General features: G+C 41.4%; 1 protein-coding gene across 6 annotated transcripts in view; it reads left to right on the forward strand.

Moving 5' to 3' along the window:
• The window catches only part of TSPAN4 (tetraspanin 4), a gene marked incomplete at its 5' end in the record, with an annotated part of 410665 nt that overhangs the window by 163513 nt on the left and 229084 nt on the right, over positions 1–18068 (forward strand). Inside the window, one exon of one of the 6 annotated variants that reach the window (XM_083864520.1) lies at positions 9943–10016. The exons of the other annotated variants lie outside the window; for them this stretch is intronic. Of the gene's footprint in view, positions 1–9942; positions 10017–18068 lie in introns of those variants that run through there. 6 annotated transcript variants of the gene reach the window in all.

An 18068-nucleotide genomic window follows, 5' to 3' on the forward strand; every position in this document is an offset into this window, starting at 1 on the left:
CCATGAGCTGAAGCTGGGTGAACAGTCACAATCTGCCTCAAAAACCTGATCTAAGTCTGCTAATTCTGCCTGTGATATTCCTTGAAGACCAGATTTCTACAACAAAATGAGAAGTTTATCTACAAATTCCCAGATTTGCCACTGGATAGCTCCACTGAGGACAGTGACGTGTGTTTCCTGGGGATGTCCCCCCGTGTAACAAAGGAATGGAACCTGGAAGGGGCTGTGGCCAGGTGGGGGGGTTGGTCTCTTCTCCCAGGCAACCAATGACCAGATGAGAGGGAACGGCCTCAAGCTGTGCCAGGGCAGGTTCAGGTGGGACAGCAGGAAGAATTTCTTCCCTCAGGGGGTGGCCAGGCATTGGCATGGGCTCCCCAGAGAAGTGATGGAGTCACCATTCTTGGAACTGTTCAAGGAATGGCTGGAGGCAGCACTTAGTGCTGTGGTTTAGTTGACACAGAATCATAGAATATTCGACATAGAAGCATGGAATGTTGTGGAGTTGGAGTGGACCTTAAAGATGATCTGGTCCCAACCCCCTGTCATGGGCAGGAATACCTCCCACTAGATCAGGTTGCTCGAGGCCTTATCCAGCCTGGCTTTGAACATTTCCAGGGTTGGGGCATCCATGAACTCCCTAATCAATCTGTTCCAGTGTCTTGCCACCCTCATGGTAAAACATTTCTTCTAATGCTTAACCTAAATTTTCCCTCTTTCAAATTTGAAATTATTTTATTATTACTCTTTGTCCTGTCACCACAGTTCCTGATGAAGAGTCTCCCTCTGGCTGTAATTAGGTCAAAGGTTGCATTTGATTATCTTGGAGGTCTTTTTTAACCTTAAAGGTTCTACCTTTTATGATTTCAAATTCCAATAATGCTTGAAAAATTACATTTTACAACATTAGCTTTTAATTACAAACTCAAAGTTGACAAATTCAAGGGGGAAAATGCATTATTCAGTGAAAATTTAGATTATACTTTGATTTTGATACATTCCCCTGTTTCCAGCAGGAAAAAACCTCCCACTCACTATGGAGGAAGGTGATTTTCAAGCCCTGTCTTGCAAGTTGGAAATTTAAATGCAGTATCGCTGTGGGTGCAGGTGACACTGAGAAAAAGAAACAGGACTTAAAATATGGATATAAAAGACTCTTTGTGAAGTAGATCTAGGTAAAAAGTGAGACTTCAATCCTGTATGCTGCCACTCAGGTCTTCCTTCTGATAGGGATTGCACCCTAGCAAATTCAATGTTGAGATCAGATTATGATTGATGGGGTTTTATTTGCTTTACTATTTCAGTGTACAAAAAAGGCAGGAGGGAAAACCTGGGAGACTACAGGCCTGTTAGTCTAACCTTTCTTCTGGAAGAGAAAGGAAATTAGTTAGTTAGTGTTAGTTAGTCTATGGAGAAAATTATGCTGAGTGGTATTGAAAGGCACTTGATAATGCAGTCATCAGGTACAGTGAACATGGTTTCACAAAGGGAAAGTCCTGTTTAACTAATTTGATCTCTTTGTATGTTAAGGTTGCCTGCCTAGTGGATGAAGGAAAGGCAGGGGATGTGTAATTTTTCTGGATTTTAGTAAGACGGTTGATACTGATACCTTCACAGGATCCTTCTGGACAAGCTGACCAACTGTGGGATGTTGTGCTGGGTGAAGAATTGGCTGAAGGACAGAGCTCAAAGGGTTGTAGTGAATGAGGCTTCATCTGGCTGGCAACCATTCACCAGCAGTGTTCCTCAGGGTTCGGCTCTAGGCCTGTTCAGTTTTATTTATCACTGATCTGAATGCAGGATTTGACTGTACCATTAACAAATTTGCTGACAGTACCACAGTGGGAAGTGCTGTTAACTCTCTGGAGGTACAGGAGGCCTTGCAAGAGGGATGTGGATAGATTGGAGCATTGAGCTGTCATTAATGGGATGAAATTTGGCAAGTCGAAATTTAGCTGGATGCTGTGCCTGGGATCAAGGAATCCTGGGCAGAAATACAAATTGGTAGAAGAGTGGCTGGAGAGCAGCAGGGATCTGGGAGTGCTGGTTGGCAGGAGCTCAGCAGAAGTCAGCAGTGTGCCCTGACAGCCCAGAGGACAAATTCCATCCTGGGGTGCATCAAACACAGCAAAACCAGCCCATCAAAGAGAGTGATCATCCGTGTGTTCAGTGTTGGTGCAGCCTCACCTTGAGTACAGCACACAGTTCTGGGCCCTACAGTTTAAGAAGGATCCTTGAATGGATCTAGAGGATAAGAAACCTGATAAAAGGGCTGGAAGGAATATCCTAGGAGGAGCAGCTGAGGACTTTGTCTTTTCCTGGTTTGGAGAAAAGGAGGCTGAGAGGCAACCCTGTTGCTCTCTGCAGCTTCCTGAGAAGGGGAAGTGGAGAGGGAGCTGCTTATCCCTTCTCTCTCGTATCCAGTGATGGGATGCATAGGAATAGTTCAAAGCTACACCAAAAGAGGCTTAGACTGATCATTGGGGAGCATTTCTTTACTGAGAGGATGGTCAAACACTGCAACAGGCTTCTAGAAAGGTGGTCAATGCCCCACAACTGCCAGTGTGTAAGAGGTGTTTGGACAGTGCCTTCAGCAGCAGGCTTTGACCTGGTCAGCCCTGAACTGGGCAGGCAGTTGGATCAGACGGTTGTTGTGGGTCCTTTCCAACTCAAATAGTGTATTCTGTACCCTTCAGATGTTATCTCCCTGCTCTTACAGGCAGTATCAAGAACAGGTACATCTGAGAGGTGCTTGTTCTTTCTCAGTGCTAACAAGAACACGGGAATAGTGTGAGAAAGCACAGGCTGGGCATTAGAAGTTAAATGACAGGAGACTTACCCTACTTGGGTTTTGAAACTATTAAGGTGGTCAGAAATGGGAAGATACATGTGGCTTGGGATCAGATTTTTGCTTGTTGACCAAAAAACTCATCTCTTTTTTATTAAATGGATGTGGTTAGTGTGTGACAACCGTGACATTGTTTTGTGAAATATAGCCTTTAGACTTCTTTCTGAAGGGATAAAAAAAAATACCCCTCTTGATTTATGGAAAAAAAGTCTTAGGCTGTAGGTGACACTAGCAATGAAAATGTCAGGCTCTGTGTGTGTAATACATAACACTGTGCTGTGTTTTCACTGTATTTAAGCGTTATGAGACAATACCAGGACTTTGGCTTTTCTGATTATTCATTTTGAATGCTGTTCTTGAGGGAGAGACAGTTTCATATTCCTAGGGAGCAAAGTGCAGCCATCTCAAACAGCTACAACCTTTGACCTTCCTCCACAGAAGTCAGCAGGATTTGGTCATTTCTTATGGGAGAATGATAAAACCTTAAGAAGATATAAAAAGTGGAAATTTCAGCAGAAACTTCCCTTTTTTTTTGCATCAGCTATTCCAAGCTATCTGCTGGAAAGCTCTTCTCTTTTCTTGACTGCAAGGGATGTCTTTAATTTTCATCCAAAATATATTTATGTCCTGCCCAAATATTTTGTCCTTCTGCTTTTACTCTTGGAAAAAAAAATCACAAGATTGAAAGCTTTCAGCACTGGAAGAATATTTTACTGAGGAAGGATAACTGTGGCACTTCTAAGTGACTTGCATGAATGACTTCTGCAGGGCATGTCTTCACTCTTCAGCCCCTTCTTGCATTACAACTGAGGGAAATAATGCTGAATGCCTTTATTCTTTTTTTGCCCATTGTTCTGCTTTTAGCTGTAATAGTTACTTTTCTTCATGGTACCAGGTACAATGCTGTGTTCTGGGATTAGTATGAGAAGAATTGTGGTAACACTGATATTTTAGTTGTTGCTATGTAGTGCTTACTCTAAATTCAGGACTTTTCAGTTTCCCACACTCTGCAAGCGAGGAGGTGCACATAAAACTGGGAAGGAGCATGGCCTGGAGAGCTGATCCAAACTGTCCAGAGGGATGTTCCACACCACAGAATGTCAGGCTCAGGATATAAACTGGGGAGAGTTGGCCTGGAGCCACTGAACACTGCTGGGGGACGGGCTGGGCATAGCTCAGTGGGGGAATGATGTGCTGTGCATCAGTTGTGTTTTGTGGGGCTTTTAATTCCTCTCTTTCTCCTTTCCATTACAATTATTATTATTGGTTTTGTTATTGGCATTAGTATGATTATAATATTTGACTTTGTTTCAGTGATTGAAATGTTTTTCTCTCAACGCAAGGGTTTTTATTTTTATTTTTTTCTGCTTCTCTTCCCATTCCATCAGGGTAGTGTGTGGGGGGGTGGGAGTGACAGGCAACTCTGTGGTCCATGGTTGCCAGCTGGGGTTAAACCATGGCACCTGTACATTGGCAGATGGTGAACAAACAAAATATGTTTTCCCTGGGAAGAAGTCTCCCTGTTCTTCAGCAAGGAGTGAGGTGGCTTGTGTGAATCAGGTCATTACAAGAACTTGCATTAAGCTAATAGAAGATCATGGAATTGGCTTAACACTTCAGCAGTTTTATTACTGGAATTGCAGAGCTGAATCTCAGCAGAGGAATGAGATCATCCTAGTCTTGCATTCTGCCTCAGCATCCACTCAGAGATGGCAGAGAATTGTCAAGAACAGGGGAGACTGCAAATGGATGTACCAGAATATCATCATAGCCAAGACAAGTGCCTACGTAGGAACAGGCAAATGACAAAAAAGCCACCAGGAAGTAATAGTGGAGTGATTTTCTAGAGTCACTTCTGACTCTCATTTGCTAACTTCATGGAGGTTAAACCCATTAATGGATGGCAAGTTACATCCAGCTGACTACTAACATTACTGCTTTAATTTGGCATTCCCTGGTTGTCTTGCTAGCTTCCCTGGCTCTACAACTGCAGCAGGATGTCTGGTCCAGCTATTTAATGCTTTTGTATAAGGTAGTGTGCACAGTGTTACCATTAAACCTGATTTATTCAGGTTTTTATTAAATTTTGGTATTAAACTGGTGAAACACAGGTTCAGTTTTTGTTTGTTAAACCCTGTTATGATACAGGAGCTGAGTTCTAATGAGAAACTTGGCTGAGATAATTTGTAGACACCTTTTACAGAAGTAAAATACTGGTTGGAAATAAAAGTGCAGTCTTGGGCTGCCATGGGTCAGTCATTGTAAAGACACTTTAAAAATAATGAAAATATTCTCACTGGATGAAAGTTTTGAATTAGGTATATGAATTATAAATGTTAATGATGGATTTCCCAAGTTTTATGAAGATACTGCAGTATTTAAAGGTGCAGGTAGATGTTTTATGGAAATAACAAACTTAAATGTCATTGAGGGCCTCAAAGATGAGATTTTTTTAGCTATTTTGGCACTTTGCCTGAATCTTTTAATGAGACCCAGTTTGCTAAGGGAAAAGGAAGTGGCACTTTTGAAAGTTGAACTCTGCAAAGTGTTTGAAACTGTTCTTGAAGAATCAAGAGATCTATTACTGCTGTACTTGTTTCTGAAAATTGTACATTTAAGGCATTTCTGTAAAAGGCAAAGGATAAGTTGTATCCTGTTAGAACTGCAGGAGCAGGTTTAAGACCAGTGGGAAAACTTGCTTTGAGGTAGTCAGGAGCAGTGATAGGATCTGCCAAGCTGGGAAATAGATAAGATTTCCTCATTCCTTTACCTAAAACAAATGTTTGGATTTATTATCATTTTATTGATTAAGCTGAAAAATTGGAGACTTATTCCTTTTGTAATTTCAACTCAAACTATGCAGCTCAGCCTCTGAATAGAAAGTAGAATAACAGAAAAGAGATTTAAAAATAATTTCCAGATAGCTCTATATAAGCACTAAAAACAGAAATAAAGAAGATTTTATAGTTTCATGGTAGCAACAAGCAATGAAAATCAATCAATATAAACCAGGTTTATAGTATTAAAACCCATCAGCTCATAGTTGGAAGTAAAACAGGTCCAACATTCACAGTAAGGAAAGTAGATGGAAAAAAATGAGCTGATTAATGGGAATATTTTAAATAAGTGTGTGTGTCCATGATCTTTATTACAAGAGAAAATCCATTAAATTAAGCTTAATTTGTTCACCAAAGTCCAACTCTATATGTTACACAGTGGGAATGTGTTAGATTGACCCTGGCCAGCAACTGAACACCCACTGGCCAATTGCTCACTGCGTGCAGCCCCTCTCCAGTGGGATGGGGAAGAGAATTGGGAGAGCAAAAGTGAGAAAAGATCAGTTTGAGTGAAGCAAAGCTTTGTGTGCAAGCAGAGAAACCAGGAGCTCTTCCCATCAGCAGGCAGATGTTTAGTCCCTTCCTGTAGGGAGGCAAAATGCTTACTTGGGAAGGCAAATGCTGTAAGAGCAAACCTGAAAGCAAAAATCCTCTCTCTTCCTCCTTTCCCTGAGCTTTTACTGCTGACCAGAACACCATGGGCTGTGGGAAATCCCTTTGGTCACTTAGGCTCATTTGTCCTGGCTGTGTCCCCTCCTGACTTTCTGCCCAGAGCTCAGGGTGAATGTTGCCATTGAAGAGTGATTTTGCCTGGTTTTCCTCCAGTGTAGTTGCTGCTGGAATTACTGTGCCTCATGGCAACTAGAAGAAGGTGCTGATGGTGACTGCAGCTGCTGGAGGTTTCTGCAGTACCCTGGCATTTTTCACATGGCCATTTTGCCAGAATTCACCCTTTTCTTGGATCAGCTGCATTCTGTAATAAATCCATCAAGACATGTATCCCTCTGGTCACAAGTTGGAGTTGTGTTGCCATTTTCCATTGCTGGAGAGGCTTGATTTTTGCTGCTAATTTATTTTTACCAGCTGAAGTTTTGGAGTTTTGTTAGAAATCAGTTCCCAGGGTGTACTTCGCTCATATGGGGATGGCATCTTCATCCCTTTGGCTACAGCCAAGACCCTGTCTCTGACTTCAGTTGAACACATTTCCATTGCAGATAAGGGCTCTAGATCCTCAGCTTCTTTAGTGCCTTCATTTGGACATGATAAATTCCACATGCATGTGGAATCTCATATTTTGGAATAGCTTAATTTTTGGAATTGTAAAGATCCCTTGTCTTTCCAGTAGTGGTTGTTGCTTAAAATAGAGCTGGACACTCAGTGGGCTGGGTAGTTTTGTTTCCAATGCACAGGCTGTGATTTTGGTCGAAGTGCATGAATTTGGGCTTTTGAATCAGTTTTGCAGATGTGCAGGAGGCAGCTCTGAGTTACATGTTGACATTGCATTTAAATAAGGCGTTTGCTAATTTTTCTCAACCCTAATGGTTGCTTTGGTTCTAAATGTTTGTATTTTTTTTCTCTTTGAAATTAGAGACTCTGTTATATATCTCTATTTTAACTTGAATGGACATCTATGTCTAACTTCAGTTTACTTCTTCCTGAAAATTCTTATTTTAGAATGATAAAAGCATATGATAAACAGTGATTATTTGTAACTGGTATAGAGTATCTCTCAAAATACCACAAATATGGAGCTCTTGAGAGCTGAGAACAATTTTATACCATAACCTTACTAATATCTTATCCCTGCCCACTCTTTTAATGGAGGCAATCTGTTTTTAAAGTTTCAGAGATGTGTTTAAAGTTGCTATTTCAGTCTACGTTTTCATATTTTCCTTTGCCTGAAGCAGCTGATATCCCCCGAATCCTGAGCAGGCTATTTGTGTGTGAAGAAGCATTATGGCTCTCCCTGTGTAAACAGAATTCAAGTTGCTTCTGAATGCCCAAGCAGTGCCAGAGTTAGGTAAATAAACTAAGTACATTAATTGCTGCTACATCCCTTGAGTGCTTCCACTTTGTAGGTTTTACAGTAATGTTAATGTATTGTAATCCATTATTATTTGCAAAATTAAAATTTTCTTTCTTTGCATGCATCTGCCACTGTTAATTCAGAAGCTCTAATAAATGCATTAAAAGAGGGAAGTAATAAGCAAAAGAAGGCCCCTCTGGGAATGTATAATTTTACTTTTTATGCTGCGTTGGAAGAAAATAAGTAGTGTAAACATGCAAAGTTAGCATGCAGCTAAAGTGAGACTACAAAGGAAAGTCATAAACCCCTTCTGTGGCTGTTGCACTTGCATTTGTTATAAAAATAGGATGAGAGTCACTGAGTGCAGTGATGTGCTAAGAGCAGGCAGGTGTCAAACTTGCATCCAAGGATGGGCCTATGTAGAAGCTGTGAGCAGTCTCATGCATTGGGATAGGAAGCTCCCCAGTGGGACACACTGCATATGTCATTTTTATCAGGGAAGATGACAAGCCATCAGAAAGCTGAGATTCATAAAGGAAGGAGGGAAGATCACAGAAGAACCTGTATGAGGACACAATTTATCAGTAAGAATAAAGAGATGAAGCTTGTCAAGGTGAATGGTTTTGATTTAAAAAACAATTGCTTTACTGCCTTTTAGGAGCTGGCTGATACTAAACATGCATTTCTTCTATTAATTTGAAGTGTTAGAGGGCAGCAGGAGATGTCAGGTACAGATGTTTAGTCATTGTATGACTTCAGAGGTGAGCATGAGATAGCCCATGACAAGCTGAGCAACTAGGATTAGTCAGAGATTCACAGAGATTCAGGCAGACTAAAGGAAGAAATTAGGATTGGAGCAAGATGGTGGAAAAGAGGAAAAGAAAGTAAACAGGGAGTGGATGTTTCGGGAAGCCCTTAAATGGAAAAGGTTTTTTACGAGGCTGGGCTCAGGCAGAAATAGGAAAAGCTGAGCTGCCTGGAGGAGAAGACACATTTGGAAGCAGGAAGGCCACCCAAGAGGAGTTAGGAAGATAGCTACATATTGGGAATGTATAGGGAGGTGTGTGGCAGGAGAAGGAAATATGCTTAATTCCTTTCGGTGGCATTGTCCTGTATCCCGCAGGGGCTTCCATGGAGCTTCAGGGAGGATGCTGGGTTCAGCAGCTCACTGCAGGTGACAGACATGAAGGCTGTGACCTCCTCCACAGCCTGGCCTGCAGCAGCCAGGCTCCCAGGGATTCTGCTGTCCCCTCTGCCCAGGGAGCAGCTGCAGGAGCACTTGCAGGCAGAAGTGCTAAGGCACAGGCTCTGTAGGGCAGCCAAATAGCAACTCTGGGGATAGGAAGCGAGCCTTTCCCAGGGGGTGGGATGTGACAAATGTCCTGTTGTTTCAATGAGATAATCTTCTCCCATTAGTCTAATCACTGTAATTAGTCAAGCTGTCCTCCCTGGTGATGTCCCCTGGGATGTGTGTTTTGAAATTTTCCTCCTGTTAGTGCCTGGAGGGTGCTGGATTTGGGAGTAAAGAAGAGCAGTGCTGTTGTTATCACCCTAAGAAGAGAAATCTAAGCAAAAGGGGCAGTTTCAGAATATGACTTGGAATAATCACAATAAAAAGATGTGATGATTTTTGGCGGAGTGTGGGTGAAAGTTAGGAAAGGAATAAGCTCATTGTGCTGAATGGGATGTATATATTTGTACAGGGGCAAGGAAGCCTCTGTTGGGATATTTGTTTCGTGGTTTCTTCCCTAAGCATACATTCTGGTGGAAGACTATAAGTCTACAGCTGTTAGGGTACTTCCAATCCAGAAACAGGCATGTTCAGTAATAAGGGTTTTATGCAGTCATAAAGCAATTGCAGTAAAATAAAGGAGGTTCTTTAATTTCATGAGGCTTAAAAATATGTATGGTCCACAAGGCCGCAGAAATCCCTCTTGATTTTCTAATGTGCAGCAGCATTGGGATTTTCAGAATAAATGGAGCTAATCATTTCTAGGAGCTGGTCTGATCCATTGCTTGAGAAGCTGAGAGCTCGGGCTTGTTCCCTTGAGTCATTTGTAACTCCTTTCTTCTGTCTTAAAATGTTAATACGCAGAGCTGTGGAACTTCATGGCTTTTGTAAAGCTTTGTGAATTGCTGCAATGAAAGATTGTCCTCCATAAAGTATACAGTGTTATTCCTAGACTCCTGTGTTATTCTCCTGCTCCTCCTTTTGTGCGTGTTGGACTGAAGGGCTGAATAGCAATTGTTGAAGCCTTGAATATTTGCAATGAATTATGGAAGAATAGATAACTTTCCATTAATGTAGGTAAGAAACAGATATGCATATAAGTGAACATAAATGTGTATTTGCTAGGCTTTCAGGGAACATAAAAAATGCTATTAAAGTAGAACAAAACAGCTTTAACATTAAGTAGAGCTTCTGTGCAGGAATAGGATAAATATCAGACTGTAAGTAACTGCAAAGCCCCCCCAAAAAACAGGACTATAGAAATACACACATGCCTTTCCACTCATGTCCCTCGTTCATTAAAAAGCATCAAATGCTGTGAATCTGCTATCAGCAACATCTGTTTCCTGAGTTCTCTTTAGGAGATGCTGATCTGCATTTACTTAGGTTATTGTCTCACATCCAGAAAGATCACGTTTTGGCTCCTTTGAAGAGTGCACCAGCAGTGCTTCTGGTTCCAGAGAGGTACCTCATTATTCTGTAGCTTCTCTGCCCCTCCCACTGGCTTGTACATAACGATACAAAATGTTTCTTCCAAGTTCAACAGCTACGCTGGTTTATGTGCAGACTGAAAACTTTAGTAGGCAGAGGAAGTGCTTTTAAACCGCAGCTCTGATTTTTTAAAAGCAGCTGCAAAAATGTCTCCCAATGATTTCTTAGTTTAGCCAGGAAAAAAAAGAAATATATTCTCATCCTTTTAGTGTGTTATAAAAGTTTATACTAACATAATTCTAATGCAATCAGTAACAATGCAGAGCTGTAAAATAAGTATAACACGATGGAAACAAGCATAATGGGCCTACTTACCAACCCAGAGCTAAACTTTCAGTGTGAGCATGAAGTTTGGTATTTTTGGTCCATCAATAACACTATTTTGTATTTAAAACTTACTACAGTAGAGTACTATAAAATCACTGTGTCTCCTTTGCATATCATTAGCATTGTCAAGATCTACTGCTGGTGTCTGGCTGATGGATTAGACACTTTTAGATCATCGTTACATCTCTGCCATTGCTGGTGCTGTCTGTATCTGTAAGAGTAATTCTGGCAATAAGCATTAAGTGATATCATCACTCTTCCAGATAGTCCCTGGAGAAGCCAAGCAATGATGTCATGTCTAAGCAGTCCTTTAATCCCAGATGTATCTTTTAATGTCCTGATTTACAGGTGTTTCTGCAATAGTGTGAGGAATCACATTCTACAATGAAACTTAATTGTTTGGGTTTTTTTCTTGGGCTGTCAATTTTTCAAATTCAGCAGTAGAAGTACTTTTCAAGAAAAAAATGTATTTTTTAGATTGAAGTCTGTATAACCACATACATATCATACACAGGTATGTTAGGATTAGATGTTGTAATTTGGTTGGTATTCTCATACCCATGTCCCCATCCTAAAAACAGCTTAGATGACATTAGGTTAGGAAAGTTTCTTGGATTGAATTTTGTTGTGATTTGTTTGCTTTCTTGTTTATTAGAACTTTTCTATGCTAGTAGCAGCCTTAATTCAGTTGCATTTCAATTGCCAGAAATGCTTTTGCTGAAATAATTGACTTCTTTTTTTAATTCAGCACACTAATATAAATGATATCAACAAAGACAATGTCATTGCTATAGGCTGTGCCTGTGATAGCATTAACTGCTTCAGTTGTGCCAATATGGGTTGTACTTGCATAATGATACCAGCAAACCATTTCTGAAGCAGACCTTGCCTGAGGCACATGCTTAACTTTACATAATGCAAATAATTTCACTGATTTCAGAAATTATTTATAAGACAAAATCTTGGCCCCCTCATTCCACAGACTTCAGTGGAGCTAAAAGCCACCCACAAGGCATAAAACATTTTCAAACTCTGAACTAGAGCTGATAGAGTCCCTGGGGCTGCAACAGAATTGATCTTTTGATATTGAAGAAGAGGTGAGACTTGTGGGTAAACTGTGGAAAACTTAAGAACTGTAGATACAACTTATTATTCATGTGAAAGAGAGAAGGGAATGAGCAGAGACTTGCATAAAAGCAATAACATTGCCAAAGGGATGGTCTAGGAAAATGGCCTTTAAAGCAATATTTTGGATAAATAACTGTGGAACAAGATTGAATCTGTCAAGAGAGTTTTATCTCTGCAGATGACAGGATGCTATGGATGGCCTATCAGTGACACTATGTGGAAACCATCTGCCAGGCTAAGGTAGAGCTTAGATACAAGATTCAAGTATCAAGAGCAAGCTCCAAGGTGAAGATGCTATTCAAGTTATGGGCTGATGCAATAGGAAGATGGTTATTGTTCAGAAATCATAAGGAAAGAAGATAATAGGCAGGAGAGTCTTTGGAAGAAAATTAAGATGTCTGCTTTAGTAATGATGAGTTTGTGGTAATTGCTAAACACACACATAAAAATGTGGGAAAAGAGGCTGAGATTTCCATTTGAACAGACGGTGTGGTGTTTTGGAAGTCATCAGGCAAGCTGAAATTGTGTTTGCAAATGAGAAGAAATGTGGAAGGGAAAGAGAAGGAACAGAAAGGACAGAGGCTAGTGAAACTACAAAACTGAGGTGTGAAGCACAAGGAGAGTCCAGCAGAGGACACACTGAAGTAGCACCTGGGGAACCAGGAGGAGGATGCAGAAAATGCTATCTCTGAAGATATGGAAAGAAACAGCACAACAGCAGGAGCATGACCAAAACTACTGAAGTGCTTGACTAGGAGGCTGTGAAGTTACTGTTAAAAGTATTTCCCATTGACTGTAAGAGTATAAACCAGATGTTTATAGACTTGCTTTCTTGGAAAGGAGTTTTAAATTATTACTGCGGTCATCTCAGAGTGGCTGATGTGTTTTGGCATGGATGTTTCAGGATGGGAGGGACCAAAGCAGATTTGAAGTTTATTTGTATTTTGAAGGGAAGGGTACAAGGAGAGAAGGTTGCAAGGGAGATCTGAGATCAAGGACATCACCCTCATAAACAGAGTTGGTTACAGTAGGAGACCTTTTTTGTGCAATCATCAATGAATGATCCCTTGAACAAGAAAATTAATAACCTGAACTGTGACTGAGAAAGTCACATTGGACCAGTCATGTAACTCTGTGGTCTACAATGTACATTTAACAAGAATTTGGCCCTTTAAGTTTGACTACTTTTCATGATCTGTTTGGGTCAATGTATGTCCAATTCTGGGTGCATTTGCAAATTGTTTATTCTGGCATTTGGAAGGCGTAATGGACATGTGCATAAAACCCTCAGGGCTAAAGCAGGGTGAGAGCAGTGTCTTCCTGATATCATGCATCAAATATTGCATGGGACAGACTGAGCTGCTGCAAATGCCTCATGAAGCTCTTAATCATCCAGGAACTATTCCACTCTTTTCTGGTATCTGAGGCACGTGTTCGTGCCTCAGCTGAGAATGCTTGTCCTGTGCCCTAGGAGACACAGGGCTTTGGTTTTTCTCAGCCAGTTTTGTACTCCCTACTGCAGTATTACTGGTACAAATTAGTTCACCTATTTTGCTGCTATGGTCCTTTTAAAAGTATGTTTTGAATAGATTTAACTAAAATTTTCATCACCTCTTAATGCAGTCAGCTTACTGTGTTCAGATGGGCCAACTGAGACGTTGCGTTGATACAGACAGGGACAGAGGCTTGTTGAATGATGGTGTGATGAGAGTGGTTTCAGCTAATTAGCACCCGTGTTTCTCTTCCTTTTTACTTTGTCCAAGTGACTGCTGTAATGGCCCATCCCTGAGGACAAGCAGATAGCAAATGTTTCCTGTCCATAAACACCTCTGGAAATGCAATGACCGTGTTCAGCCCTTGCTGAGCTGCTCAGCACCTGTGAGCAGGAGTGGGACTGACACTTGTGCTTGGAGTGCAGTGTACTCTGGGTAGCAGAAACCCTTATCTTGGACTTCCATATTGCTGCATGGAACAAAGGCCAGTGTAAGAACAAACCCACCCCATCCCTCCATGGGTATTTTGTCTTGCTTGTCTCTTCATGAGCACTAATTTGCAGTGAGACAACCCAAGACTGACAAAAGAGAGCTTTGTTGCTTTCTGCTAGCTTAAAGAGAGACAAGGAGAGACTTCTTGACACACTCGCCATGACTGTCTAGACCTTTTGTAAGTTTTATCTTCTCTGGCTGCAGTTTGTGAGGTGCAAATCACCTCTTCTGAAAATGCTCTATGGTTTCCATAGGATGAAATCACTCCTGCAGGTAGGCAATGACTCCTGATTTATGACAGTGTCCCTGTATTCAGATGGCTTCAGACAACTTTGAATTCTAAAAACTGTGACAAATACCAGTATGGGCAAAGAGGCCAGCCTGAGCAGTCACCTGCCCTATACTGGGGTTTGCTGCCATCCCTGTTGTGTCAATGGGACTGTAAATGGGGCTGCACCATGAAACTAGAGCATCAAAATGATGGAGAGTCAGAAACATGGCAGAAAGTGAAAGTATCTTTTGATCTTTAAGTGACCCAGTTCATCATGTGGTCCCACAAAACCTTTACGTGTGTGTAGTTAAGGTGCTAAATTGCAGCACAGGGAGTTAATGAAGGAGCAGGGACTTAGGGTGCCCTTAGACACAGCAGAATAAGTGACAGTTCAGATCAATTTCCTACAGTGCAATTTACTTCCACCAGGGGTTTTCTGGCAGCATCCAAAACCTTGTAAGCCACCTAATTTAGGAGTCCGTTTATTACAAATACTGAAGGATGCATTTAAAACCCAATCCCTGCACCTCTCTTGTACCATGGTTTGAAACTTGAACTGCGTTTGTAACATTATAAGATATGAGTATCAGTAAATGAGATCTTTGAAAAAACCCCAACCACCCCACAAAACCTAACCACAGAATCCGTTGGGACCAAACTTCTGTATTATGTTGGTGAAGCTGCAGAAGTTGACAATGCCTGTATAAATTCATGGAGAGAATTTCTTTGGAGAAAGTCCTTTTTCCTTTATGAAGAGAAATCAGTCCCCCAGAAACCATGCATTTGATGTGGTTGTGACTCCTCTTTATACTGAAAGCCGACAGTCTCTTGGGACTGAAGTGTTTGTTCACCCTTTTAGTATCAAGATGTGCATCACATTGACAGTTTTCAGAATGAAGGGAAAGATGGGGGAGGCAAAGAAAATGTTTTCGTTGTAGGTGTCCCTATGGAAAAAAAGCCATTATGTCTTTGTTCTTCCCTCATACTTTCCACAGGCATCTTGTTTACACAATATTTCTCAAAACATTTCTAGGTCAAATCAATCTTTTTTGTACCAGCTTTGACCTCACTCTTACTTATTTATGTGACCAGCTGTTCTCAAGATAAGTGATACAAAAGAGGTAAGGGAAGGAGAGAAAGAGCAAAGGGAGGGAGCAACAACTTTTCTGTCTTCTCTGCCTCTGTGAAATATATATGCACCAAATAACCTGAAGGATTGCTGACATGAATAGTCACTCATGACCACAGCTAGCAATATTTATCTCCTTCCCATATGGAAGGTCCATAGCTGTGCATCTCCTGAAGATGCTCTCTGGAGGGGACAGCCATTATAGTCTTACATCTGGACAGGCACAGGATTCTCTTGATGCTCTTCAAATGTTCCTTCTTAAATGTTCCTTGTGTGGCATTGTCATCAGACACATCATGCTTCCAGTTAAAGGAATGTGTTAGGAGTGCACGGTCTCTCCAAACATATTCCTTTGTTTGCAGAACCATATTCCTCCACATTGCAGAACCATTTTCCTCTTCAGTCCTGTATCCCTGGGGAATGTATCTTGAAAGAAAGATTCGGTTTCCTCCTGCATAAGCTTTGCGCGAGTTTGGTAGGGTTAGTAATAATGATAATTATTAAGATTACAGCCAGCCACTTCTGGTGGTTATCTTAGCAGATAAAGAGAGTGAGCATCACTAAACATGCACAAAAGCCCAGGCACCTTCATGAAGTGTCAGTTACTCTTTGTGGATGGTGAAATTGACCTCCAGAGAACCATGTGCTGCCAAAGATAACTTCTGGTATCCAAGATATCCTACCCTATTCACAAAATTTAAGGAAAAGAAGTAGGATTATCCTGACTTTACAGATTAGATTGGAAGCACAGTAAGTGTTAGTTAAATGTGTCAGAACCAGGGTTTGAATCATAATCCTTTGAATCTCAGACTGGTGTCTTAGTCTCTAAAAAGGACTGATGTTCTGGAGGGGAAAAGCTTGCAGCAGTCGAAGTTGCAGCTTTAGGAAAGTGACTGGCCAGAAAAACGAGTGTTAGCCAAATGTTTTTTATTTTTGTGTTTGTGTGAGGGAAGCTGTGCATGCTAATTTGGTAAAAATTCAACTTCATCATTTAATTAGAAGTTGTTGTTGTTATCTCAAAACTTTGCAGCACTCCCACATTTCTCCTGACAGCTTGGGCTGTGTGGCACAGACAAGCTAGGATAGTTTAAATGTCAAAATATGCTTTACATTCTTGTGTGTGTATATATATCGGTGCATTATTGAGTAAAATAAAACTATGCAGTGTGACAGATTACGTTTCTCTAATTGTCATCATTCTTTAAATGAATTTGTGGCTGTCAAGAGAAATTTGCACTTCTAGAAGCATGGGGAATCTTGGAATCATCTATGCTGAAAATAAGGCCAGGCCTTGCTCTGTATGGCTCTTTCTTGAACATTGCTGGAGGTGGCTGAGCTGATTTGAATACATTTGGTTTTGAATGCTTTTGCTTGCTTTGCTAATTGCATACCAGGCTGGATTTCATGCAGAACTCTGACCGTTTTTCTCTATTTAGCAATGATTTTTACTGTTTGTGGGAATAAAGAAGTGGGAAGTTTGCATGCTGAGGCAGCTGGTTCCTCACTTGTTCCTGCTGGATGGCCCCTACTGCTGTGATGTTTGCAGAGCAAGAAGCCAGTGCACCCCCATGAGTTAGAGAAGGTTTGTGTTCTCTTTTTGGAGGTGGATGTGAATTTAGCAGTAGGCTGGAACTGGGAATCTGTTAGCTAAATTTTACTTAATCTGGAGAACCTGGATCAGCTTAGCAGAAGTTAAAGAAGCACTGGTTTCTCCTGGAACATTATTGCTGGTGGACAAGAGGCTGGCATGACCCAGCAATGTGCACTCACAGCCCAGAAAGCCAACATGTTCTGGACTTCATCAAAAGCAGTGTGGCCAGCAGATCCAGGGAGAGGATTCCACCCCTCTGCTCATCTCTGCTGAGCCCATGTGGAGCCCTGCATCCAGCTCTGGGGACCAGCACAGGAAGGACATGGACCTGTTGGAGCAGGTCCAGATGGGGCCATAAAGATGATTAGAGAGATGGAGCTCCTCATACAAGGAAAGCCTGAGAGAATTGGGACTGTTCAGCCTGCAAAAGAGAAGGCTTTGGGGTGACCTAATTGTGGCCTTCCAGCACCTGAAGGGAGCCCCCAGGAAAGATGTAGAGGAACTATTTACAAGAGCATGTAGTGACAGGACAAGGGTGAATGGTTTCAAGCTAAGAGAGAGTGGATTTAGATTAGATAGGAGGAAGTTCTTTGCTGTGAGTGAGAGTGATGAGACACTGTAACAGGTTGCCATAGGAGGTGTGGATGCCCGGTCCTTGTCAGTGTTCAAGGCCAGGGTGAATGGAGCTCTGAGCAACCTGGTCTAGTGAAAGGTGTCCCTACCTGTGGCAGGGGATTGGAACTAGGTGATCTTTAAGTCTCTTCCAATCCAAACCATTCTATGGGTCTATGATTATTGTATTGTGTGCGTTAGGCAGGCTGAAGTGGTGTATGCACGTCACCCATGGATATATTACGAGGTTGCTACAAGCAGCCTCTGAAGAACATGAGAAAGGAAATGAAGTAGTTAAGAGAGGCAGATTGAAACAAAGATGACTCATCTGATGCCTTAACCATAAATGTCACCAATAAATTCTAGCAAGGCAGAAATCAACAACTGCTGTTCCAGTTGGCTTTCCCATTTCCTCTAAAAATATTTAATTTTGAGTTTTGTTTACTGTGCAGGAACAATCTTTTGTGTGCTGCCTAGATCTAAAGCCATGTATTGTCACTTAAGGGGACAGTATTCCCAGCAGGAATACTGGAGGTGCCAACCTTGACACTCAAGTGTCTATTGTAATTAACAAGCTCAGACTCTGGAAACCTTA

The sequence above is a fragment of the Zosterops lateralis genome (genome assembly GCF_965231275.1).
Source record: "Zosterops lateralis genome assembly, chromosome: 6".
NCBI lineage: Eukaryota > Metazoa > Chordata > Aves > Passeriformes > Zosteropidae > Zosterops > Zosterops lateralis.